The sequence below is a fragment of the Somniosus microcephalus genome, chromosome 8 (genome assembly GCF_052327205.1).
Source record: "Somniosus microcephalus isolate GS21.2 chromosome 8, FLI_Smic_1.0, whole genome shotgun sequence".
Classification (NCBI taxonomy): Eukaryota; Metazoa; Chordata; class Chondrichthyes; order Squaliformes; family Somniosidae; genus Somniosus; species Somniosus microcephalus.
This window is the reverse complement of record NC_140994.1, coordinates 241237096-241245175: the sequence shown is the minus strand read 5'-3', so window position 1 is coordinate 241245175 and position 8080 is coordinate 241237096.

Here is an 8080-nt window from a genome sequence, read left to right as displayed (position 1 = left end):
TATTAACACAAAACACAGCTTATTATAATGCAGCATCTGATTATGAATAACCTGGAGATATCTTCCAGTTCAGGCCTAAAGCAACCTCTGATACTTTATTATCAATGATTAAATGTCTTGACTGTGTCCATTAATGTTATCAGATTGTCGGCTCCCACCTATCTCTATGATAGTGTTTAAAAGGCTTACTTATAGGCAAAAGAAATAACTTACATTGCTGTAGCGCCTTTCACGACCTCAGGGCCTCCCAAAGTACTTCACAGCTAATGAAGTACATATGAAGTGTAGTCACCGTTGTAATGTAGGAATTGCAGCAGCCAATTTGCACACAGCATAGACTCACAAAATTCAATAAGCTAAATGAACAGATCGCTAAGAAAGTGACAAGCCAGTGCTCCTCAAGCTGTGACCTGCTCCTCCGCCCCCACCCAGTATTGTCCTTCTGGGTGGTAGATGTCACAGGGGAGGGAGGTGCTGTCAACATAACCTTGGTGAGTTCCTTATTTGTCCTGTAGATGATACACAGTGCAGCCACTGTGAGCCAGTGATGGAGGGGTGGATATTGAGCTTAGCAGAGCGACAAGACATCCAGTGATAAATATTGATATTTCTTTCCTCAGCTGTATTGTCACAAGAGTGGAAAGGCACAGTCCACGAGATGTGACAGCACAGGAAGGTTTGTGTGCACAGATTCCCTGTCATTACAGTTATCCAGCACGTCTGGCAAACCACCCGCGAGATGGAGTCTGGTTTAATACCGAGAGCGAGATAACATGCGCTCTGTAGGCTTTCACTCCAAGGATCACAATCATGAGTCGCCACAGTTACGCCATTGGACCCGGCTGTCCAGAAATCTGAAAGATGGCGACTGTTCCCTGATTATAAACGACATCACACATCAAGATGCAGGACCTTATTTTTTCAGAATAGAATTTGGCAATGGGAAGAGCCTTAACTACTACCCTGCAACATGGCTTCACGCTCTGGTAAGTGCTGTGTTATAATTACTCAACAATTCATGTTCAACTGTCAATGGAAATAACATAAACTGTGGCGGTTCCATATTAACACAAAACACAGCTTATTATAATGCAGCATCTGATTATCAATAACCTGCTGATACTTTCCAGTTCAGTCCTAAAGCAAACTCTAATACTTATTTTAAGACCAATGCTTAAATGTCTTGGCTGCATCCATCAATGTTATCTAATTACTGACTCCCATCTATCTCTATAATAGTGTTTAAAAGTCTTACATATAGACAAAAGAAAGAACTTGCATTTCTATAATGCCTTTCATAAATCAGGACATCCCAAAGCATTTCACAGCCAATGAAGTACATTTGGAGTGTAGTCACTGTTGCAATGTAGGAATCGCAGCAGCCAAATTTGCACATAACAAGGTCCCTCAAACAGCAATGAGATAAATGACCAGGTCTCTGATAGAGTGGCTCACCAGTGCTCCCCAAGCTGTGACCTGCTCATCCATGCCCATCCAGTATTGTCAAGTCAAAGGCCTTGGAGAGAAAGTGCATTAAGCACAGTGACAAACACTCCACCAAGCCTGAAAATAGGAAACAACTTTCACTTACATAAATACACAGAGTTACACAGTGTTACATAGAGTTACATAGAGTTACACATAGTTACACATAGTTACACATAGTTACATAGAGCTACACAGAGTTACACAGAGTTGCATAGAGTTACACAGATTTACACAGAGTTACACAGAGTCTACACACAGAAACAGGCCATTCAGCACAACTGGTCCGTGCGGTGTTTATGCTCCACACGAGAATCCTCCCACCCTACTTCATCTCAACCCATCAACATATCCTGCTATTCTCTTCTCCCTCACATGCTTATCTAGCTTCCACTTAAATGCAACAATGCTTTTTCCCTCAACCATGTGGGAGCGAGTTCCACATTCTCATCACTCTCTGGGTAAAGAAGTTTCTCCTGAATTCCCTATTGGATTTATTAATGATGATCTTATATTGATCGCCACTAGTTCTTGTCTAACCCCAGAAGTGGAAACATCCTCTCTATGCCTAATCTATCAATCCCCTTCATAATATTAAAGGCCTCGATCAGGTCACCCCCCAGCCTTCTCTTTACAAGAGACCAGAGCCCCAGCCTGTTCAGCCTTTCCTGATCGTTGTAACCTCTCAGTTCTGGTATCATCCTTGTAAAAGTACCTTCTCTTGCAGGACTATGATTTCTATCTGAACTGATGCTTGACGTTATAATTATCTAAAAGGATCCATTCACAGATAAACCCACGATATTCCCCGCTGAAATTATTGCACGAAAGCGTGTGAACATAAGCTGCGCCTTCCACACCACATACTCTGGAACAACATCTGACTTAACCTGGGTCAATCCCGCTGACGTACCCGGGTCAGTCTCAAACAGTGTAACTCAGCATGGCATCACTCTGATATATACTTCTGTTCTGACCCTGATCCCATCACTCAAACACTACGGACAAACTCTCATCTGCAGAGTCAGATATGCATCCGTCACATCAGAGCGGACACTAGCACTAACTGTGCAATGTAAGTACGAACATCCTTTATTCTATATTAACCATAATAGTCTACATTGCACACAGCAAGATCCCACCAACAGCAATGTGGTGATGATCAGATCATCTGTTTTTTACTAATAAATATTTGCAAGGACACTGGGGAGAACATTTCTTTGAATAGTGTCATGGGATCTTTTATGTCCACCTGAGAGGGCAGATGGGGCCTTGGGTTAATGTGTCATGTGAAAGAAGGCACCTCCGACAGTGCAGCACTCCCTCAAAACTGCGTCTCCGAAAGTGCAGCACTCCCTCACTACTGCCCATCCGACAGAGCAGCACTCTCTCAGCACTGCCCCTTTGACAGTGCAGCAATTCCTCAGTAATGCACAAAAGTGTCTGCCTGGATTATGTGCTTTGTGATGAAGGAACTTGCATTGATATCACACCTTTCATGTTAAGAACATAAGAACATAAGAATTAGGAGCTGGAGTAGGCCATACAACCCCTCGCGTCTGCTCCACCATTCAATAAGATCATGGCTGATCTTCGACCTCAGCTCCACTTTCCCGCCCAGTCTCCATATCCCTTGATTCCTCTAGTGTCCAAAAATCTATCTCTCTGAGTCTTGAATATACTCAACGATTCAGCATCCACAGCCCTTCGGGGTAGAGAATTCCAAAGATTCACAAACCTCTCAATGAAGAAATTCCTCTTTATCTCAGTCATAAATGGTCGACCCCTTATCCTGAGACTATGCCCCGTAGTTCTAGACTCTCCAGCCAGGGGAAACAACCTCTCAGCATCTACCCTGTTAATCCCCCTCAGAATCTTGCATGTCAGATCAAAACCAGTTAGGCCTATACGTGAGGCCATCAAGCAGTTTGCATAAATAATCAGGAACAACTTAAGGAAGCCATCGAGGCTGGTCAGGCCGATTAAGATGCATTAATAACAATACAACCCAGACATCAGGCCAGTAGGTGCGATTACCGGCCATCTAAAAACAGTTAGTTTAGATTGCTACCATTATTTAAACTAGCCCGCCAAGATTGGGACAATGAACTAACCTGATTTGGCGCGCAGATAAGGGCCATCCGAAGGAGTATAACCGAAGGCCCCGGGTAGCAATCTCTCCCTCTGACTCTTGCTCTCCTCTCTGCTCCTGCTCCTTGCCCTTGTGGCTGCTGCTCTTTCCACATCCTGCACTTACCACCTGGCCACTGCCCGTGCCTTTCCCATCCCATCAGGAACGCCCGGCATTGCACCAGGCGGACACGGACAAACCAGGCCAGGCGAGGCGGGACGAGACGAGGCGAGGTGGTGGGGTGAGACGAATTGGGAAGACGATTGAAGAACGCTTCGAATAATCGGGCCTTCAATCCAGCTGGCCTGCGACTATCTTCATGCAAACTCCAACTGCCGCCCGAGGAAGAGGAACCATCATCCCTGCGAGATAAAGTACCCAAGCAGAGACTTTAACCTTGGGGTACTTGTACCTGGACGATGCCCTTGCAGCGCCCTGAGACCACGTGACGACGGCAGGCCCCAGAGAGCACAAAAAGCGAAACCCAAGCCCCACCGCTGTTTGAATTCAGCAGATTTTTGGATTGGTGAGCATGAATTCTGGCCCCTCGTAGCTTAATCTAGTTGGTATAAGAGGTGGGATAAGGATAAGGGGATTGCTAAGATAGCTTGTTTTCCCTCGATGTGCTGTGTGTTCCCCATTCCCTGTATAAGTATAGTTATTTTGTATTTGCTTGTAATTTTATACTAGTAACTTCTCGTAATATTGTGTTAATTTCTATTTCAATAAAATCTTGGTTTTCTTACATCCAAACCACCTGTCTACTCGAGTCTTTTCTGTAACGCCGCCTGTACCTAAGTCCGGTGTCTAGAACCCAGGGGCGTGGGAGCGATTCGAACCACTCACAAACAGTCAGGGGCATAACTGACTGGGCGCACACACCAACCCACACCACCCCCTACACCAGCCAGGGGAAACAACCTCTCAGCACCTACCCTGTCAATCCCCCTCAGAATCTTGCATGTTTCAATGAGATCACCCCTCATTCTTCTAAAGTCCAGAGAGTGTAGGCCCATTCTACACAATCTCTCCTCATAGGCCAACCCTCTCATCCTAGGAATCAATCTGGTAAACCTTCATTGCACGACCTCTAAGGCAAATATATTCTTCCTCAGATAAGGAGAGCAAAGCCCTGTACAATTGTAGCAAGACTACCTTAGTCTTGTACTCCAACCTCCTTGCAATAAAGGCTAACATGTTATTTGCCTTCCTAATTGCTTGCTGTACCTGCATGCTAAATCTCTGTTTTTCCTGTATGAGAACACCTAAATCTCTATGAACACCAACATTAAATAGTTTCTCACCACTTAAAATGTATTCTGTTTTTTTATTCTTCCTACCAAAGTGAATAACCTCACATTTCCCCACTTTATACTCCATCTGCCACCTTATTGTCCACTCACTTAACCTGCCTATATCCCTTTGCAGGCTCTTTGTGTCCTCCTCACATCTTACTTCCCACCTAGCTTTGTATCCTCAGCAAATTTAGATACATTACATTTGGTCCCTTCATCTAAGTCATTAATATAAATTGTAAATGGCTGAGGCCCATGCACTGAGCCTTGCTGTACCCCACTAGTTACAGCCTGTCAACTGGAAAATTATCCGTTTATCCCTAATCTCTGTTTTCTCTCCATTAATCGATCCTCTATCCAAGTTAATCTATTACCCCAAGCCCATGAACCTTTATCTTGTGTAGCAACCTTTCATGTGGCAACTTATAAAAAGTCTTTTGGAAATCCAAATATACTACTTCCACTGGTTTCCCTTTATCTACCCTGTTAGTTACATCCTCAAAAAACTCTAATAAATTTGTTTAAAACAATTTCTCTGTCATGAAACCATGTTGACTCTGCCTAATCATATTATGACTTTCTAAATGCCCTGTTACCACTTTGATAATAATCGATTCCAGCATTTAAGTTCCTCACTCTCATTAGCCACTTGGTTCCCCATTATTTTTGGTATGCTTTTTGTGTCTTCTACTGTGAAGACAGATACAAAATATTTGTTTAAAGTCTCTGCCATTTCCTTAATCCCCATTATAATTTCTCCTGTCTCAGCCTCTAAGGGACCATTGCTTACTTTTGCTACTCTCTTCCTTTTTACATACTTGTCGAAGTTCTAACAATCTGTTTTTATATTTCTTGCTAGTTTACTCTCATATTCTATTTTCTCCCTTTTTATCAATGTTTTGGTCATCTTTTGCTGGTTTCTCAAGCTCTCCAATCCTCAGGCTTACTATTATTCTTTGCACCATTATAAGCCTCTTTTTTCAATCTAATACTATCCTTAATGTCTTTAGTTAGCCACGGATGCATCACTTTTCCCTTTGATATTTTATTTCTCAATGGAAAGAATTTTGGATATTTCATTAAATGATTGCCACTGCTTATCTACCATCATACCTTTTAATCTAATGTCCAAATCTACCTTAGCCAACATGCCCCTTGACATGAATCAGTCATTCATGAAAGAAAGACTTATGAAATAATACTGAGCAGCCTGCGGGTGGCGCTGTCCAGGGAGAGTATAAATACTTGGGCACTGGCCCAGCTTGTGCAGGACATTCTTAACAGGAATTAGTGAAGGACACAACTAGACCTCCATGTTGTAAAACAGTTGATTAAAGCTGTGTTTAAGGCTTAGACCAAGTGCCTAGTAGTTTTCTTACGTCACCCCTTATACCTTTGTAATTGGCTTTATTTAAGTTTAAGACTTTAATTTCACTCACAAACCCAATATGAAATTCTACATATTATGATCAGTCTTCCCTAGAGGTTCCATTGCTATGATATTACTAATTAACCCGGTCTCATTACACAATACAAGATCTAAAACAGCCTGTTCTCTGGTTGGTTCCGTGATGTATTGTTCTCAGAAACTGTCTCAAATGCATTCCATGAACTTGTCCTCCAGACTAACTTTGCCAATTTGATTTGCCCAGTCTATATGAAGATTAAAGTCCCCCACAATTATTGCATTGCCTTTGTTACAAGCTCCTATTATTTGGTGATTAATACTCTGTCCAACTGTATAGCTACTGTTAGGGGGCCTATAAACTAATCCCAACAGTTTTCTGCCTCTTATTATTTCTTATCTTCATCCATACTGATTCTGCTTTCTGATCTTCCGAGCCAAGATCTTTCTCACTAGATTCCTTATGTCATCCTTTATTATCAGGGCTAACTCCTTTTCCATTCTACCTGTCTTTTTGAAATGTCAAGTATTCTGGTATATTTAGTTCCCAACCTTGGTCACCTTGCAACCACGTCTCTGTAATGGCTATTAGATCAAACCCATTTATCTCAATTTATGCCATTAATTTGCCTATCTTTTTATGAATGCTCTGTGCATTCAGATAAAGAGCCTTTAATGTTAACTTTTTTCCAGTATTCCCTGCTTTCACCTTATTTGCTGATGCACCATTACTGTTAAACACCCTGTCCCTTCCTGTCACTCTCTGCTTATCTTTACCCAAATTGCTACACTGCTCCATTGCCTTTACTTTTCTCTTTAGATTTCTAAATTTATCCTCACCTGATCCCTCCCCCATCCCCCTGTTAATTTAAAGCCCTATCTGCAGGCGTAGTTATTTGATTCACCAGGACATTGGTCACAGCCCAGTTTAAGTGGAGCCCATCCCAAAGGAACAGCTCCCTCTTTCCCCAGTACTGGTGCCAGTGCCCCTTCCTCCCACACCACACTTTGAGCCATGCATTTAACTCTCTGATCAGCTTGTCCCTATGTCAATTTGTGTGTGGCTCTGGTAAAAATCCAGCGATTATTACCTTTGAGGTTCTTCATTTTAATTTTGACCCTAGCTCCTCAAAATCTCTCAGCAGAACCTCATTCCTAGTTCTACCTATGTCATTGGTTCCTACGTGGACCATGACAAATGGATCCTCCCCCTCCCACTCCAAATTATTCTGCAGCCACGAGGAGATATCCTTAACTGGCACTGAGCAGGAAACACAGCCTTCAGAATTCCCTATCGCGTCAGCAAAGAACAGTTACTATCCCCCTGACTACACTGTCCCCTACCACAACTACATTCCTTTTCACTCATCCCACTTGAATGGCCTTCTGTGCCACGTTGCTGTGGTCAGTTTGCTCATCCACCCTGCAGACTCTGCCCTTGTCCAAACTGGCAGCAAGAAGCTCATACCTGTTGGATAAAGGCAAAGACCGAGCTCTTCCAGCACTGCACCCGGGGACCAATTAGCTGCCTGAGTCGCAGTCACACCCTCCTGTCCCTGACCACTAACCAGACCTGTACCATTACCTAACCTAAGGGGTGTGACTGCCTCCTAGATAAAAGTGTCCAGGTAACTATCCCCCTCCCTGATGCCCTGCAATGTCTGCACCTCAGACTCCAGCTCAACAACGCTGAGCTGAATTTCCTCGAGATGCAGACACTTACTGCAGACGTGGTCATCCGGGACCATGATGCTCTCCGCAAAC